This window comes from Lactuca virosa, chromosome 4, assembly GCF_052849685.1.
Source record: "Lactuca virosa cultivar CGN04683 chromosome 4, Lactuca_virosa_CGN04683_v6, whole genome shotgun sequence".
Taxonomy (NCBI): Eukaryota; Viridiplantae; Streptophyta; class Magnoliopsida; order Asterales; family Asteraceae; genus Lactuca; species Lactuca virosa.
The window spans coordinates 292,323,923-292,343,429 of NC_136429.1; positions in this window are offsets into that span (position 1 = coordinate 292,323,923).

Consider the following 19,507-nt stretch of genomic DNA (forward strand, 5'->3'; position numbering starts at 1 on the left):
ATCTGGCATGCTATTGTTAATGGACAACATACATGTTTAAAAGCTAATATAGCAATCGAAATTCAAGCTGATTTGGATGATTTAGCTGCTAATAACAAAGACTTTACCTATGATGAGAAACATAGACTTCAAAACAACTTAAATGATAAACTGTAACGACCCAATTTTCCAAATAAAATTTTCATATTTAATTAATCAAAACATTCCCATAAAATATGAAATATCAATGACAATTGTTTTCAAAATCCATAACATCAACATTTTATTTCAAATATCAGCGTGTCCCATCAAATCAAATGCCGAAGAGTGCATGTCGCGCCATCAAACCTTGCCCTTGCCCTTGGGCTCAGAAGTACCCGAAACAATCAACACATTGTAAGCTAATGCTTAGTGAGTTCCCCAGAGCATACCCCACACAATCCACATAATCACATAATCCATATTAGCTATAAAAGCTACATAAACCACATAAACCATGCATGCAAACATATAAGGATGTCATGGGCTCCTCCCAGGGTCTTACTCCAGGATGTCATGGGCTCACCCACATGGTCTTACACCTAAGTGCCATGGGCTCCTCCATGGTCTTTAGCTGGAAAGCTATGGGCTCCCCCACATGGTCTGACATCCAAGTGCCATGGTCTCCCCCCATGGTCTTTACTTGAAAAGCCATGGGCTCCCCCACATGGTCTTACATCCAAGCGTCATGGGCTCCCCCATGGTCTTCCCTGCAAATATCACATATACAACTAGCATACCACCTAGCATATAACCAACTAACATGCCATATATCACTACATCAACTAGTGTATCACATATCGCAAAATGGGCCGGCCTTGGTGCCTTAGACCCATTGGTATGGTGAGGAGACTCACCTCTCAAAAATGTTGAACTGATAAGATAAGATCAGATAAGTCTCAACGTGAAGCTCCAACTAAACTGCCTACAATCATCATGTGACTAGTTTTTTCAAAATCTCGAAATACCAAAAATACCCTCAAGGTCAAACTTGGTTAACCATGGTCAAAGTCAAGGTCAACAGTCAAGGTCAACAGTTCATGTTGACCCAACTCGTCGAGTGCATCTAGCAACTCGTCGAGTTCCTTCATTGTTTAGAAAACCGAGGAAACCCCTAACCAACTCGCTGTCTCATCAACTTGTCGAGTTACTCGTCAGACCGAAAATGGGAAAAACCTGATCCAACTTGTCGAGTTATCTTATCAACTTGTCGAGTTTACTTTACAGACCGAAAACTAGAAAACCCGATCCAACTCGCCGAGTTGCCACGGAAACTCGTCTAGTTTTCCCTTGTCTTAACATAATCAGTCCATTCAGTCGAATCCAAAGCCCCAAACTACAGATCCAATCCTTTAGGACTGAAATACCACGTAAAGTTGCAAACTTTATGTGCATCCAAGGCCTCAAGATGCTAAAACACTAAAACCAAGTCTCACACAAGGTTTAGGGCATAGAGAAGGGCCTATACTAGATAAAGTGAGCAAATTTATGTCCATGAAGACCTAGAGGTGTCTAGATCGGGAACCATATCCTCATGACAAGTCTAAATCCGAGTATGACACCATTTTGCACCAAAAGTGACCATATACTTCATAAGATGAGATCTAAGAAAATAGAGATCAAGGTAGAAACTTTTTACCTCCAAATGGATGCTAACACCAGGTAGATGCCGGATCTAAGGCCCTCTCCTCACTTTAATCTCTTCAATCTTCAGGTTTCCTTCCAAAAAGCGCAAGATTCGCTCTCCAAAGCTCACACACACTCAAGAAGGCACTAAAACATGGCTAGGGTTTCTCTCTCGACAGTTAGGACGATAACGGAGGCCACAAATGATCCACAAGTTCCTTAAATAGGGTAAACAAACGCTAAAAATTAGGGTTTTCCTTTACAGTGTCTACTCATCAAGTTGGGGCCTTCCAACTCGTCGAGTAGACCCTAAGTCTCGCGTCCAAATTGATCTCTACTCGTCGATGGGGCTCCCCAACTCGTCGAGTCCCAGTGCAAAACCCTAAAAACTTGAAAAAAAATGATACATGGAACAAGCGTTACAAATCTCCCCCACTTGAACTAGACTCTATCCTCGAAGTCCACTGACGCAAACAAATCCAGGTAGTGATCTCGCATCTCCTCTTCCAGCTCCCATGTCCGTTCGGAGCCTCTTCGGTGCTGCCATTGCACCTTCACTAACTTCACTTCTTTGTTACGAAGGACCTTGGTCGTCCTATCCAGAATCGCAACGGGCCTCTCAATGTAGTTTAGGCTCTCATCCACCTGAATGTCGTCCAGAGAAACAACCGCGGCCTCGTCTGTGACACACCTCCGAATCTGGGACACGTGGAAGGTGTTGTGTATCTGGCTAAGCTCATCCGTCAGATCCAAGCGATAAGCCACCTTGCCCACTCGGGCAGTAATCCTGAACGGTCCAATATATTGGGGCCCTAGCTTGCCCCTCTTCCAAAACCTAATGACACCCTTCCAAGGTGACACTTTTAGCAAGACGAAATCCCCCACCTGAAAGTCGAGATCCGATCGGCGCTGGTAAGCATAGCTTTTCTGATGGCTCTATGCAACTCGCAGCCTGTCGCACACCTGCTGAATCAACTCAATAGTCTTCAGCACCACCTCGGTGCTCCCCATGACTCGATGCCCTACCTCACCCCAACAAATAGGGGTCCAACACCTCCGACCATATAACATTTCAAACGGTGGTCGTTCGATACTAGCATGATAACTATTGTTGTATGAAAAATCTGCTAGTGGGAGGTATGTATCCCAACTCCCTCCAAAATCCAACACGCATTCCCGAAGCATATCCTCAAGTGTCTAGATTTTCCTCTCACTCTGGCCATCTGTCTGGGGTGGTAATTCGTGTTGAAATGTAACTAAGTGCCCAGTTCCTCGTGGAACTTTCTCCAAAATCTAGATGTAAATCGAACATCCCGGTCAGAGACTACTGACACTGGCACTACGTGTCTAGCCACCACCTCTCGCACGTAAATATCCGCTAATTTGTCAGCGGAGATGCTCTCTGAGATCGGAATAAAGTGGGCACTTTTCGTCAATCTATCCACAATAACCCATATGTGTTGGGTTTTAAGTACTATAACACTCCTATGGTGCACATACAACCCTAATAGCTTTGGATCTAAGTTTTCTTGTTATACATGCAATAAAATTTCCAAAGCTTTAAACCTACAACTAGCATACAATTTGACATATAAATCATAAAAGTAAGTTAGAAGATTACCTCTTTTTTGAAGCTAGTAGGAATTGGTGATTCAAGAGCCTAGCACCTCAAGTGTGATGTCTCAAATGGAATTATAGCAAACCAAGAACAAGAGGAGGACTTTGAGAGAGAAGTTGGAGACTCAAAATCGGCTAGAGCTTCTAAGAACACTTAGTGCCCGATTTTAGGCTATGGGATAACATATATATAGTGTAGGATTCCAAGGGTCATGGGTAAACCCTAATCCATACACATAGGTTATGATCCATATCTCATGTGGGCTAACTCTTCATAGATACTTACATAAACTTAGCCCATCATGGATCAATAGCCCAAACAATATATATATATATATATATATATATATATATATATATATATATATATATATATATATATATATATATATATATATATATATATATATATATATATATATATATATATATATATATATATATCAATGATTTACATAATCAGTCCCCGTTAATTTAATTAGTCTCTTTTGATCATTAAATTAATTCCAAATTAATTCTTGATCAATACTAATTAAATAATATGATTTCTCAATTAATATATTATACTTATAATATATTAATAAATCACAATAACCTCTTTCTCAAGTATCCATCCTATCAAATTGTTCCAGAGTGTTACAACCAAAATGGATCATGCTTGTATCGGGGCAAGTACATACCAATTATAGTTATGGGCTTAGACACCTAATCCAACAATATGGCATCCACACCCCTCGTCGTCCTCGGTAACTTCGTGATGAAGTCCATAGTAATCTTTTCCCATTTCCACATAGGAATGGGTAACGGCTGAACGTTGCCGTGAGGTCTCTGATGCTCGGCCTTGACCTTCCTGCAGGTCAAGCACCGCTCCACGAACCATGCAATCTCCCGCTTCATTCAGGGCCACCAGTAACTCAACCTCAGATCCAAGTACATCTTCGTTCCCCCGAGTGAATTGAGAACTTGGATCTGTGTGCCTCCTCCAGGATCTTCTGCCTCACACCTCTGGTTACCGAAACCCACACACAGCCAGACTATGTCAGGAGACCTCGACTATCCCAAACAAACAAGGGAAACTGACCCCGAATCCGCTATATCTTCCAAATCTCTTTCTTCACACCCTCGACCTGAGCTTTCTTGATTATGTCCAACAATGGGGAGATCACCGTCATCCGCAAACATTCATTTCTGATAGGTGCACTTGCCACTTTGCGAATCAAAGCATCGGCCACCACATTGGCCTTCCCTGGGTGGTACAAGATCCCGCAATCATAATCTTTCAGTACATCCAACCACCTCCTTTGCCGCATGTTCAGGTTTTGATGATCCATCAAATACTTCAAACTCTTGTGATCAGTAAAGATGGTGCATTTAACTCCATACAAGTAATGCCTCCAAATCTTGTGGGCGAACACCACAGCCCCCAGCTCCAGGTTATGAGTGGGGTAGTTGGTCTCGTAAGGCTTCAACTGCCTCGATGCATACGCGATAACGTGCCACCTCTGCATCAGAACAACACCTAACCCTGTGATAGATGCATCACAATAAACCACCAAATCATCCAACCCGTCAGGTAGCGCTAAAATTGGGGCCTCTCATAACCTCTGTTTCAAGGTCTCGAAAGTCAACTGCTGATCCAGGCCCCACCGAGATGTCACATTCTTCTTGGTCAAATGGGTCAAAGGCACTGCGATCTTCTAGAAGTCCTGTATGAATCTCCGATAGTACCCTGCTAGACCCAAGAAGCTACGAATCTCAGATGCATTCCTCGGTACTTCCCACCGCATCACTGCCTCAATCTTGGCTGGATCAATAAAAATACCCTCTTGGTTGATGATGTGCCCCAAAAACTGCACCTCTCGTAACAAAAAATGACACTTCGAGAACTTGGCATAAAGACTTTCCGTCCTCAGTGTCTCCAATACCTCCCTCAGATGATGTTTGTGCTGCTCCTTGGTCTTAGAATAGACCAAGATATCATCAATAAAAACGATCACCGAACGATCCAACATCGGCTTACACACCATGTTCATGAGATCCATGAACACTGCTGGGGCGTTGGTGAGACCGAATGGCATCACCACAAACTCATAGTGCCCGTACCGAGTCCTGAAAGTTGTCTTCGGTATATCCTCATCCCTAATCCTCATCTGATGGTACCCCGACCAAAGATCAATCTTGGAAAACCATGATGCACCCTGCAGCTGATCGAACAAATCATCGATCCTCAGGAGTAGATAATGGTTTTTCACTGTTAGCTTTTTCATCTCTCGATAATCGATGCACATCCTGTGTCTAGTCCTTATTTTTCACCCTGCACCCGTCCTTATTTTTCAGAAACACGATCGGTGCTCCCCACGGGGAACTACTCGGACGAATAAACCCTCGGTCTAGTAGCTCCCGAAGCTACGTAGATAGCTCCTGCAGCTCGAGCGGAGCTACCCGGTACGGTGCCTTAGCTATCGGAGCAGCATCCGGCACAAAATCAATGCGAAACTCCATTTGCCTCTCTGGAGGCACTCCAGGTAACTCCTCGGGAAAGGCATCCCAAAACTCCTATTGTTAGGATTTAAATCCTTGAAAAGATTGTTTAGATTCAAAACAACTAAAAGCAAGAACACAATCTATGATCCAAATAATGCTGAATGATTAAGTGTCACGCCTCAGAAGAACTCGACTAAGAATTGCTACTGTAGAGGCGTGATTAGGGTTACATCGTAATGATCAGAGTTTACAAAAATACGATTCATGCATGCATCTTAAATACTCTAACCCTAGTAGATAACTACGGGAGGACAGGCGCAACCTGTTTACATAAAAGACTAAACTAAAAGCCCAATGACGCAACATCTAATACCTAACAATCCCCCTTTTGCTTCAATTGAGGCACGAAACCATTAGCATTGAATTTGCTTTTGTACTTCGTAAACTTTTGGAAAGATGCCAAAAAGTGTCTAGCGAATTTCAATATACCACAAGACCATATCAGAGAAGCACTTGAGGTCATCCTTATTGTTGCATTTGCATTTACCCACCAAATCCAATATATACTCAAGAAAGGATGTAGTGTACAAATGTTTGTCAGAAAGGAAGAAGTATCCTTTGAGAAAGTTTGCACCAGTTCGTTCCCTAGATTGATAGACCACGAACCATTCCCCACTATAAATCTTCCCTAGCTTCAACTTTTCAAAGTCCTTTGGAGATTCCTTTAAAACAGCAGAAGGCTTCTTTCATAACACCACGGCTACCTCAACATCCATTTCCCCAATCTCTTGAATGTAAGACTTTATCATTAACTTGAGATGAGACATGACAGGTTCGTATTTTTCTTTGTCTATTACAACATGTTGTAAAGAACGAACCAGACATTGGGGTTAAGACAAGGTAAGTCTGCGAGTGTGAATTCGTAGCACTGGCTGGCTGAACCTCTTGCCACTTTGAACTTCGTGTTTGGAAAGCTATCAGTCTCGACTGGTCCTGTGACTTTCACATCAGTTATTTTTCTTAAAGACCATGTTTCGTATTGCGGCTTCATATGCTTCAGATACAAAGAGAGCAACATGTGATCAACCCTGCTATCTCTGATTAGAACGTTCGCAACTTTCACAAATGTACGAAACTTGAAAGCCTTTGGAGTGATTGGTAGATCCAATTGTGAATCGTGTTTGTTTCGAAGATCAAATGACACAATTGGCTCTAACCAATACTGGCTAGGTAAATCAACAACATCATTCTGGATTCGCTTCAAGTTCCACTTGGGAAATAAAAGCTTCTTGCTTTGAAGAGTGGCCTGAGCCTCTTTCTCAGCGCTTTTTTTTTCTTCAGCCTCTCGGATGATTTGTTGGTACTCATCCAGTACGGCTTCACGAGCCTTTCACCTTTTAAGCTCGTTTTCATCCAGCCCATCTTCGTTTTCACTATTATCGACGATGGGATCTTCAATGAACAATTTTTCCTTGCCCTTAGGTTCTTGCTTGACAGCAGGTTTAACTGGAGCTTTGGGTTCTTCTTTTCTTGACCCACCAGACACACCTTCTCCCCCTTGTTTCTGATTAAAGCTTTGATCCGAAACACCTTCTAGCCTGTAAAGCATGGTAAAAACTGATCTCACTTTCTCATGCAGATGCTTTCGGACTGTGATGGTGAGCATTGAGTCCCTGGTCTCAGGATATCGGAGAGCATGCCTGTAACATCCATAATACAGCTTCGTATGACAACTTTCTCAGATAACAAATCGTTGACCTGTTTATCTGAAGCTTCCAGTTTAGCACTTAACACCTTTACTTCTTCCGTCTTGAGGACAAGAGAGTCCTTGATTTTACTCTCTATTGCCAGTTTGTCTTGAAGCTTGGTAATTTGAGAGGAGATGGGGTTTTGAAATGCTTCATGGTCAGTTTTCAGACCAGTACGAATTTCTTGCAATTTAGCCTTCTCAGATTTAAAGAGAGAACCCGTACTCTTTAGAGCTTCATTGGCTGCCGTGGTATTTGAGTTAAAAGTGGTTTGGAAATTCTCCATAAATGTAGTAGTGTCAGAAATTAATTTATCGACTTTTTCGGTCGTTGTCTTGCAAACGTCAGCAGAAGCAGCAACTACTTTATTCATCTTTTCATCATTGGCAGAATGCTCCTTCGTGATTCTTTTAAAGAGAGACTCAACTGCTGCTTTAGCGTATGCGTCAGAGGATGAATCCTTGGAAGAGAGAATCATTTGGTCAATCTTTTCATGTAGGAACTGAATTTGCCCTTTCGTAACAGACACATCATCTTCACTCTCAGTCCGTATTTGGAAAGGACTGTAAGTGAATCCCCCAAGATCTTCGTCTTCATCATCACCAAAGATCATATCCGGGTCATCTCGGTTAAGAGGGGAAATAGGAGGTGAAACATGGGTTGAGAAACCTGAAGTTTTAGCCCCCGTATCAGATACGTTGACCGAAACAGGAGGTTCGGTAGAGGTAGAAGATGGGATTGTAGATTCAATGAATATTGGAGTAGAAAGAGGAATGCTAGTTTGTTGCTGCGTAGAGACTGGTGGAGGGCATGGTGCAATGGTAATTGGGGTAGAAGTGGTTTTTGGTAAAGGAGTAGGAGAAGGAACAGAATCGTTAAGAGTTTAAGTTACCTTAGGATTTGATGTCTCTTCTTCGTTGCGAACGTTATCATCCTCGTTGTGAATGTCTGACTGAGTTTCAGACTCCAAACTTTTGCTTTTACTTGGTGTGGGAGACTTTCGCTTGCGAGTAGGTTGCTTTCGCCTTTTGGGAGCAGCAACAGAAGTTCTCGTTGGTGCCTTTCTCTTGGAAGGAGGTTTTGCAGCTGTAGAAGGCCCTTCCTTATCAGTGGTTTTCTTTTCTCCCTTCTTTGAAACTTCCCCCCCCCCCCCCGTATTAGGTTTTTCAGCCTCAGGTATGATAGCTTGCATTTCTTCAGTTAATAAACGATGCCCAGATGGAATCAATTTCCTGTAGCCCTCCAAGATTTTGCTAGAAGCAGGCACATCTCGAAACATTGCTTCTTGGATTGAACCAATGAAAAAAAACTTTGAAGAATCTGAAACGATAATCCCAGTAGTGTGAAAGGTAGAGATTGATGCCATCAACGTGTCTTGCATCAGTGGGATTTTGAGCTTGTCAATGGACCGGTTGACAATAAGGGTCCAAAAACGTGCACAGGAGATTTCACTGTGACGTGTGGTAGAGAGTGTGCTCTGAACCACTTGAGCCCAAAGAACAGAGCCATAGTCGACATTCAAACCCGTGTAGAGACCATAGAGAATCACCATGAATATCTTTCTTGTACAATCTGATCCAGTCACTCTTTCAGAAAAACCCTTAAACAGAGAGGTGAAAAGACCATTCCACTGAGGAGGCAGATTAGCTTTCCTGAACTTTGAAATGGCGGTTAGGATTTCTTTGTAACCCATTTGATAAAACATTTCAAGAAGAGCAGCACTTGTCACCGATTCAGGGTTCATCATGTCATCAGTTTGAGGAAGCTGTAGGAGAGAACAGAATCGAGATTTAGTGATGGAAGTTTTACGATTGTGGATCTCAGACGTGATCCTCTGTTCTTCCTGAATATAGTTTGCCAAAGAGTAAGCTTTAGACAAGATTGAGAGCAGAACATTCTCCATCTTGGATAGTGTGATTGTTAGTGGAAAATACTTGAAGCATTCAATCATAGGAAGCATAAAACTATCGTACTTGACCGGGTCGAGATCAATCACCAAGTTCTGATGTTGTTTGACTGCTAGAAGAGAACAGTGTGCAGTTTGATCTTGAGCAGAGATGTTTTCAGAGGAACCCGCCATTGTTGAAGCTTGAAAAAGAAGAAGATGAACTGAAGAATGCTATGATCGCCGGAGATTTTGAGAGGACTTTGTGAGTGGTAAAGAATAAAGAGTCGTCGAAATCCTTTTATACCATTTGATTGGTGAGAGAAATCCGGAGAGAGAATACATCGGTTACTGGAACGTCGCCTGAAAAAGCGCGACTTGACAACTGTAGATGTCAGACCCATACGTTATAAAGTGGTAAAGTAGCTGTCGATTCAAAACTTTCATGCGCCCATTTGAATTCTTATCAACAGGAAATGTCACGTCATCATTACCTCTTTCGTAGTTGAGAGTGATTTCATTTGTCTTGCATGAAAACGAACTTCATTGGATGAACTGCGAACTTGAAAATAAACATAAGTACCACGAACCAGACTTTTTGAAAATCACTAGGATCTTCGTGCAAGAGTGTCAAAGATAAAGAAATAAAACAACACTTTTATGTGGGATGTAACACCCTGTTTCCAATACAAACCCTAAAATTTGAAGATGCGTTTCAAGTATTATTTTATTATAGCATATGAATATATTTAAATAAAGAATTTAGTGAAAAGTGTGTAATTGACATTGTAATTTGTTTTGGAGGTCTAAAGAATGTTCTCGGGATTAAATTAAAAATATTTCATGGAATCAGGGGCTAAAGGTGTAAGTGTTGGATTCAAATTGAGAATAAATTATGGAGGAGGGAGTGTCGGGGTTGGATCGGGTTAGTGGAGCATGGACTCGACGAGTTGGTAGACCCACAGAAATCCTTTGGTTACCTCTTCTTCAGACCTAGTGAGAATGTGGTCTTTGTAGCTTTGTGGTTACAGTTTCAGTTTTGGTTTCAGGTACCTCTTCGTCCAAGGGGAAGGAGTCGGCGGTTTAGCAGCGCATCACACACACACACACATGGTTTCCGCATAGAGTTTTATGGTAATGTACTCTGATTTATTTTACTTTTGACGATATGATTTCAGACACTTTGTTATGTTTCTTTTTACAATGACATGGCATGGGAAATGTTTTGGTAAACTGAGTTGTGAAATAGTTAATTAAAAATGAAATTTTTGGGCTTGAGTTTTGGGATGTTACATGTATTTTCATCGGCTACCCACAGAAATCCTTTGGTTACCTCTTCTACAGACCTAGTGATAATGTGTTCTTTGTAGCAAGGAGGGATGTCTTTCGAGAGAGAGAGAGAGAGAGAGAGAGAGAGAGAGAGAGAGAGAGAGAGAGAGTTCATAAGCCAAGGAAACAGTGGGAGGCAAATTGACCTTGAAGAAATTCAAGAGTCAAGTGGTGAAGGAACCTCAAACCCTAGCAATCAGCTTGAGGAGGAAACTCATGTTGATCCAATTGACGAGTCTGTACCTCTGAGGCGTTCCACGAGAGTTAGGAATGCACCTAAGTACTACTACGCTTTCCATATTACTGCGGAAGGTGAGACACTTATCAGTGATGAGACACTGGTAAGTCTGGATGAACCTAACAGCTATGCGGAAGCCATGGCAGGCCCCGAGTCTGCTAAATGGAAAGAGGCAATGGACAGCGAGATACAGTCCATGTATGACAATCAAGTTTGGAACTTGGTTGACAATGTACCAAGTCGTAAGACAGTTGGGTGCAAATGGATCTTCAAGAAGAAGACCGACATGGATGGTAATGTACAAACGTATAAGGCGCGACTGGTTGCAAAGGGCTTTTCTCAAACTCTGGGAGTTGATTATGATGAGACCTTTTCACCAGTAGCCAAGATTAAGTCTATTAGGGTATTGTTAGCCATTGCTGCATTTCATGACTATGAAATATGGAAAATTGATGTCAAAACCGCTTTCATTAATGGAAAGTTGGCTGAGGATGTTTACATGAGTCAGCCAGAGGGTTTTGTCAGTACAGAGTACCCTAATAGAGTGTGTAAGCTTAAGAAATCCATCTATGGATTGAAACAAGCACCTCGCAAATGGAATCTTTGCTTCGATGAGAAAGTCAAAGAGTTTGGCTTTTCGAGGAGTGAAGATGAATCTTGTGTATAGGTCAAGGATAGTGGGAGTATAGTTAGCTTTTTGGTACTGTATGTGGATGACATACTACTTATAGGAAATGACATCCCAACCTTGCAGGAAGTGAAGTCCTGCTTGGGAAGTGTTTCGCTATGAAAGACCTAGGAGAAGCTGCCTATATTCTAGGGATAAGGATTCTGAGAGACATGAGTAAGAGACTAATTGGACTTAGTCAGAGTACTTACTTGGATAAGGTACTGAAGAGGTTCAGTATGCAGGATTCCAAGAAAGGAGAATTACCCATCCAGAGTAACGCCAGAGTGAGTAAGACTTAGAGCCTGAGTACAGAGGCTGAGATAGCTGAGATGAGTCATGTGCCATATGCTTCCGCTGTAGGCTTGATCATGTATGATATGACTTGTACTCGTCCCGATGTGGCCTTTGCCTTGAGCATGGTTAGCAGATATCAGGGGAACCCTGGCAAGGCTCATTGGACTGCGGTAAAGAACATTCTCAAGTACCTCCGGAGGACTAAGGAATGGGTCCTTACCCTTGGTAGGAGTGATGACTTGAGAGTTGTAGGGTATAGTGATGCTAGCTTCCAAACTGATAGGGATAATTTCCGCTCTCAGTCGGGCTGGGTCTTTACCTTAAACGGAGGAGAAATTACTTGGAAAAGTTCCAAGCAGGAGACAGTGGCTGATTCAACTTGCGAATCAGAGTATATAGCAGCAAGCGAGGCAGCAAAGGAGGCAATATGGCTGAAGAACTTCATTGGAGACCTTGGAGTAGTACCAGCTATAAAGGAGCCTATGGAAATTTTTTGTGATAGTGAAAGTGCAGTAGCCTTAGCCAAGGAACCAAGGGATCACGGGAGATCCAGACACATTGACAAAAAATACCATTTCATCAGACATCGAATAGAAGAAGGACTCATCGTGGCAAAGAGGGTATCATCGGATGAGAACCCAACAGATCCCCTCACGAAGGGACTGAGTAGGGCTAAGCATCTCCAACATGCAAGGCGCATAGGGCTGGAGGATGATATTAGTTTTAGTAGTTAGATAACTTTGAAATTTGTAAAGTGTAATTGACATTTGATGATGAATAAAAGGTGTGTTTATTTATGAGTAAAGTGTTGCTATCTTGGGTCGATCGTTTACTATTATTTCTTTTGCATGTTTTGACTTCCAGAATATTTATGTTATGTTTTACATATTACTCAAATTATCCACAGTCGGTCATATGTTGGAAGTAGATATGAATTAAGATTGTCATGAAGTTGGCTTGTAGAGGGCTATGTGGTTAGACATAGCAAGAGATGCTACAACACTCATGAGTGCTCATAAGTTCTGAGTATTGGATTCAACTCACGCTCACTGGTATCACTTCATGGAATTTATCTCGAGTGATCGTGAGACGGTAATATCGTATAAGTCTTCAAACCTAGAGATATGACTTGTTGCCTATGAGTTGGTTATGCATTGATCGTATGAAAACGCATTGGTAACTCGATGTTATAAAACGTGCCTTTGTGTGTGATTTAACAAGTAGTAGAACAAGCATATGAGTCGAAGTTTATCTATTCCTTCTTGGATTAGAAGCGATACCTGGGCCCCTCGATGATTTTGTTTTGACCTATGTATCGGGCCCGGTCAGAACTAAATTGATGTGTTCAATTAAGTTCTATGTCAAACAAATCGGAAATCGGGAAACAAACTGCTGGACAATAAGTAAGACATTGTTCCATGTATTTGTCCGGCTGATATCTAGAACAGAGGATTATATGATCACTTATCTTAAATGGCGTAACATCATCTTCTCAGTTCCGAGAGACCTTGAAAAGAGCTACGATTGTTGATCGGTTCCTAAAGTCATACTTGCAGTTATAGTTATTAGACTTGTCCAAGTGGGAGACTGTTGGATAAGGTGTCTAAGTCCATAACTATTTCTGGTATGTACTTGACCCGACCCGGCATGGTCCATTTAGGTTGCATGGCATCATGCATTTGGATAGACTAAATGAGAAATAACACTTGTGGTTTATTAATATATTATAAGTTCTAATATATTAATAATATTATTTAAATTAGTATTGATCAAGAATTAATCTAGAATTAATTAAGTGATCAAAATGAGACTAATTAAATATATGGGTTGATTGTGTAAATCATCCATACTTGTATAGTGGGCTAGATGCTCCATAGATTATCAAGTTGGGCTAAGGTCCATAGGATGCTCCATGGATGCTCCATGGGAGTTACAAACCCATGGGTCATGGAAATGAAGAGCCATGTTACATTAGGGTTTACATGGTGTAACCCTAAGTGTAACACACTACATAAAGAACATGACATCCACCAAAATCGGATACAAGAAGTTGCAAGAGGCCTAGGCCGATTTTCAAGTGTTCTACATATCTCTCAAAGTCATTCCAAAGCACTTGGTGTTGTGTGAAACATTTGAGGCATCACACTTGGGGTGCTAGGCTCTCAAGGTTTTCAAGGAATCAAATCAACTACAAGGTATGTAATTCTAGCCATCTTTTATGTTAAAAGTTCCCCATGTATGCTAGATAGGATTATGAACCTTGGAAAAAGTATTTTGCATGTATTTTAGACAAACATAGATCCAAGGTTTCTAGGGTTGCATGTACACCTTAGGAGTGTTAGAATTCTCAAAACCCATCACAATGTTCCTCTATATTAGCTTTCATCCCTCATCATTCATCTACCCATGTTTTACCCAACATATTTTATAGATATAAAATACATATACATTTTAAATCATTTAAAACATGTATAAAATCGATCATCCAGCATAGATAACAAGTCTACATATAATATGCACACATAGCACGTAATTTATACAAAATACTTCATATCTATGTGTAAGATGAAAGTAACTATGCACTCACCTGATAAGGTGGTGACTCGGTACTCGGACAGCGCTTCGTTTACTTAAAACGGCTTCTTTCGACAAAACCTAGTATCATTACCACTAGAGTTTAGTCTAAGGTTCGACGAGACTAATTAATAGTCTAGCTATTATTACTATTATATAAGCGTTAAACAATACTCTTCACCTACTGTGTACAGACAGGGGTCAGACATAAAACATCGGAGGGCAGCACCATTTTGGCATATAACACGTCTGAAATCCAATAACCCTATGCGGCCCTTTAAACCAGATTCCCCGTACCGCGAGTAGTTAAAAATATATTATAACGACACTTATATAACCCATAATAATAGCTCAAATAATTATTATAAGGTCCTAATAACATTACTATATTGAAACATAAGTTATACTAAAGATAGGGTAGGTGTAGCTTACTTACAGCGGGTTTTTCTCAAAACTGAGCTATTCCGAAGCAGAGTTTCTGAGCCGAAGGCTCTTCTTTTCGGAGACGTCGGGCGCTCCGGAGCTTCCGCCTCGTGCTACGGAGGTTCCCTAGGCTTTTCGGGGGGTTTCGGGGCTAGAGAGAGGTTCTAGAGAGAGAGAAAGTGAAGTTGGGAAGGTGTGAGAATGAAGGGAACCCGACAACTCTATTTATAGGCTTCCTGGAGCATTACCACGTCATGGTGCCTCCCACCACATCGTGGTGTTGCGTAGGCTCCAAGGTTTCGCCTGGTGTTGACACGTGGTATCGCACATAGGGTGGAAATCAGCCGATTTTCAAAAATTCATAACTTTCGCATACAAGCTCCGTTTCGATGTTCTTTATATCCACGCGTAGATAAAAATAAGATCTACAACTTTCACTTTGACTTCGTCGGCTAATTCTCGACCGATCTTAAATTTAACGGTACGAGGAGATTATACTGTTAAATGTCCGCTTGAAATTCATAACTTCTACATACGGACTCCATTTTCGTCTGTCTTTTTACTGTTGAGTTCCTATTAATGAGATCTTCAACTCTCATTTAGGTCGCGTAGGCCAAAAACCGCTCGATCTAAAATTCGAGTTTCGGGTCGTGCACTGCTATGCCAAATCTTAGAAAATTCATAAGTTCCTCATACGAAGTCAGATTTGGGCGTTCTTTTTTTTTGTATGTTCTCGGTTTAATGTATACTACGACTTTTGTTTAGATCGCTAAGGCTATAAGTCGCTCTATCGTAAATTCACTATTTACGTTTCCCGGTGTCGTGCCGGTTTTGCCGAAAAACTTCGACGGGTCATAACTTCTTCATTATAACTCGGATTTCGGCGTTCTTTATATATACGAAACCCTTGTAACATATACTACCACTTGGAAAAGATTAATCCTTGTAAATAATCTTTCTTCAAAAACTCATTTTTGATGCTTATTGTCTCTAAATTTAATAGCCCGGATTTGCGGGCGTTACACTCCACAACGAGTTTTAAGGAGGATTGAGTGATAGATGAAGAGAAACTTGGGTTTTCGCTTGATGTTTTAAGAGAGGGAGAGTAGTGTTTTCGGCCAGAAAAGTATAAATGAGGGTATGAATACATATATATAGGCTGGGTTCATGGTCGGTGGTAGGGTCCACCCAACCGTGCACGGTTCACGGCAGTGAACGGTTTACGGCCGTGAACACGAGTGCGGCCGTGAACACCGGGTTGCCTGAGACTTGGCTGATTTTCGAAGAAAAACTTGATTTTCTCGCACGATTTTAGACTCGACACTTATATAAATTTAATTTATTTATTCTAATTTGTTTTCGACCCTTACAAGTTTGACAAAATGAATAATATTCGAAATTTTATTAACGGGATTTTGACTTTCGTTGACTGAAAAAGGTTCGGGTTGCCACATCATCCCCCCGATAGAGGGAATTTCGTCCCGAAATTCTAAAACGAATACAATTATGGACTAGGGAAAGATATGTGGATACTTCTGTTTCAACTGGTCTTCACACTCCCAAGTGAATTCAGGTCCCCACTTGGCATTCCAACGAACCTTCACTATCGGGATGCGACTTTTTTTCGTTCGTTTGACTTCCCTATCCATAATTTCGACTGGCTCTTCCACAAAGTTAAGACTCTCATTGACCTCGATTTCATCGAGTGGAATTACAAGAGTCTCGTCGGATAGACACTTTTTGAGGTTTGACATGTGGAAGACGGAATGTACGTTGCTAAGCTCTTGGGGTAAACGAAGTTCGTAAGCTACGGGACCGATCCTGGCGAGGATCTTGAAAGGCCCAATGTATCTCGGAATTAGATTTCCACGCTTTCCGAAGCGTATCATGCCTTTCCAGGGTGAGACCTTTAACAGGACGCGGTCACCAACCTGGAACTCCAAATGTTTTCGTCTTTTGTCGGCGTAGCTCTTTTGTCTATCTCTTGAAGCGTTTATTCGTTCTCGGATTTGTACGATCTTTTCTGTGGTTTCTCGGATGATTTTTTGTCCAGTGAGAGTGCTATCAGGGACTTGACCTTTGGCTAGATGCATGTCACCCACCTCAGCCCAGCACAGAGGAGATCTGTACTTACGGCCATAGAGGGCTTCGAAAGGAGCAGCTTTGATGCTAGTGTGATAGCTGTTATTGTAAGAGAACTCGACCAATGGCAAACGAGTATCCTACGACTTACCAAAGTCGATAACGCACGCTCTCATCATGTCTTCTAGGGTTTGAATGGTTCTCTCACTCTGCCCGTCGGTCTGTGGATGGTAAGATGTGCTCATATCCAGCTTAGCTCAGAGAACCTTCTGCAAAGACTGCCAAAATCTCAAGGTAAATCTGCTATCTCGATCGGAGATAATGGACACAGGCACACCATGCAGTCGAACTATCTCTTGGATGTAGATTTGGGTCAGTCTCTCCATCTTGTAATTCTTTGATTGGAAGGAAGTGGGCAGACTTAGTCAATCTGTCAACGATTACCCAGATAGTGTGATGGCCACTCTGGGTCTTGGGCAATTTGGTAATGAAGTCCATAGTAATTTGTTCCCACTTCCACTCAGGTATTTCTGGCTGTTGAAGTAGACATGAGGGCTTTTGATATTCCACCTTCACCTTGGCGCAAGTTAGGAACTTGCCCACGAAGGTAGCAATTTCTACTTTCATTTTTGGCCACCAATAGAGCTTTTTGAGATCCAGATACATCTTATCCGAACCTGGGTGAACAGAGTATCTAGTCCAATGAGCTTCGTTCATGACAACCTCCCTGTAACCACCGAACTTTGGGGTCCAGATCCGGTTCATGAAATAATAAACTCCGTCTCCCTTGACTTCTAAGTTCTTTTCCATTCCCCTCAAGGCTTCATCCAACATGTTCTTTGGTTTCAAGGCTTCCAGCTGAGCCTCTCTGATTTATGTGGACAGATGGGAATGGATAGTCATTGTAAGTGCCTTCACTCTGCGACCTGAATACTCTTTCCGGCTGAGGGCATCTGCTACCACATTGGCCTTGCCGGGATGATAGCGTATTTCGCACTCATAATCTTTGAGTAGCTCTATCCATCGCCGTTGCCTCATATTAAGTTCCTTTTGGTCAAAAATGTGCTGAAGGCTTTTATGGTCGGTGAAGATGGTGCACTTGGTTCCGTAGAGGTAATGTCTCCAAATCTTTAATGCGAATACCACTGCTCCCAACTCTAGATCGTGAGTTGTATAATTGATTTCGTGTGCTTTCAGCTGTCTCGAGGCATAAGCAATGACTTTTCCTTGCTGCATGAGCACACAGCCTAGCCCTTGATTGGATGCATCGCAATAGACCACGAACTCCTCCGTCCCTTCTAGAAGAGACAAAATAGGTGCGCTGCATAAGGTCTGCTTCAATGTTTGGAATGCAGCGTCTTGATTTTATCCCCAACTAAAGGTTACACCTTTCTGAGTCAGGGCGGTAAGATTCTTAGCAATTTTGGAGAAATTATGGATAAACCTGCGATAGTAGCCAGCAAGACCCAAAAATTGACGAATTTATGTGGGTGTCTTCGGTGCTGACCAATTCTCAATCGCTTTAATTTTGGAAGGGTCCACGTGTATGCCTTCTTTGCTAACCACGTGACCGAGGAAAGTTACTTTTCTGATCCAGAATTCGCACTTTGAGAATTTTGCATATAGTTTCTCCGCCCTTAGAGTTCCTAGCACTTGCCTCAAATGCTGTCTATGATCTTCCTCACTCCGAGAATAGACAAGTATATCATCTATGAATACTATCACGAACTTGTCTAGGAATGGACGGCACGCCCGATTCATCAGATCCATGGCAGGTGCGTTGGTTAGACCAAAGGGCATTACTACAAACTCGTAGTGACCATATCGAGTCCGAAATGTTGTCTTAGGAACATCACCCTCATAGACTCGTAACTGGTGGTACCCTAATCTTAGGTCTATCTTTGAGAAGTAGCTGGCTCCTTGGAGTTGATCGAAGAGGTCGTCGATTCTAGGTAGTGGGTAACGGTTCTTGATAGTAAGCTTGTTCAGTTTGCGATAATCTATGCACATCCGAAAGGACCCATCCTTCTTTTTCACAAATAAGATTGGGGCTCCCCAGGGTGAGGAACTTGGTCTGATGAATCCCTTGTTGAGTAGTTCATTGAGCTGGCTGGATAACTATTGCATTTCGGCCGGTGCTAGATGGTAAGGGGATTTGGCTACGGGGGTAGCTCCGGGGATTAAGTCCATTGGAAACTCGACTTGGCACTCGGGAGGAATTCCAGGAAGATCTTCGGGGAAGACATCAGGAAAGTTGCAGACTTCGGGGATGCTCTCGAGGCCCTTAACTTCCTGTTTTTCGTTAACGACATGGGCTAGGAATGCATGACACTCCTTTCGCATATATTTTTGGGCTTTGATGCACGAAATGATACGAAGGCTTGAGCTGAGTTTATCACCATAGATAATAAGGGCTTCGTCAGATGGAAGTTTGAAGCGAATGGCTTTTTCATAACAAAGGATATCAGCACGATTGGGGCTCAACCAATCCATGCCGATGATGACATCGAAGCTTTTTA